We start from the raw sequence: 693 nt of genomic DNA on the forward strand, positions 1-693 counted from the left end.
CGTGTCTCGAAGTGTAATTAATTCTCCGTATTTTTTTGAAGTGGAGTTTTGCATTTCTTCGTTTTTCTAAGCTATCCAATCATTTCTGTTTGAGGCCGGTTATCACCTTATGATCTTGAGATGTTACCTATAAGACCACAACAAGCTTATTCTTTTCGTTATTGATTTTCTCAACAACTCCGTTTAAACCTTCCTTCTAAAGATAATTTGAATTCCATTCGTGGCACAAGTTGTCATTTTCTTCTCCGTTCTTTTCATTCAAAATTTTCAATTCTTTCTGGACGTTTTGTGTCATGTCTTCATCAAGTATCATTCCATCTTCTCAAGTTCATGTTCTATTCCTTCCATTTTCAGCCGGAGTGCTGCCTAAATCCTTTTAGTCTTATTCGTTTCTTATCTCGTTCTAACCGGAGTGGTTTCATAGTCTATCTGATTTCGTGAGCTTTCGATTCTCGTCATTCTCGTCGTTCCTCTCTTCTTCTCGAGTGCTCTCGATTCTTTGCTTCTTCTCTTGAGTTCTTCTTTCACTCATCCCTTTTCCCCTTCCGTCTCGGTCCTAAGATCTCGGGACGAGATCTCTTGTTAGTGGAGGAGCATTGTAATGCCCCGGATTCGATGCGCCAGGTGTCCGCTAGTTATTCGCCGTCGTTGCCATGTCATTTTCTTGCGTGTTGCATTTTGCCATGTCATCAT

This window comes from Triticum dicoccoides, chromosome 4B (genome assembly GCF_002162155.2).
Source record: "Triticum dicoccoides isolate Atlit2015 ecotype Zavitan chromosome 4B, WEW_v2.0, whole genome shotgun sequence".
Lineage (NCBI taxonomy): Eukaryota > Viridiplantae > Streptophyta > Magnoliopsida > Poales > Poaceae > Triticum > Triticum dicoccoides.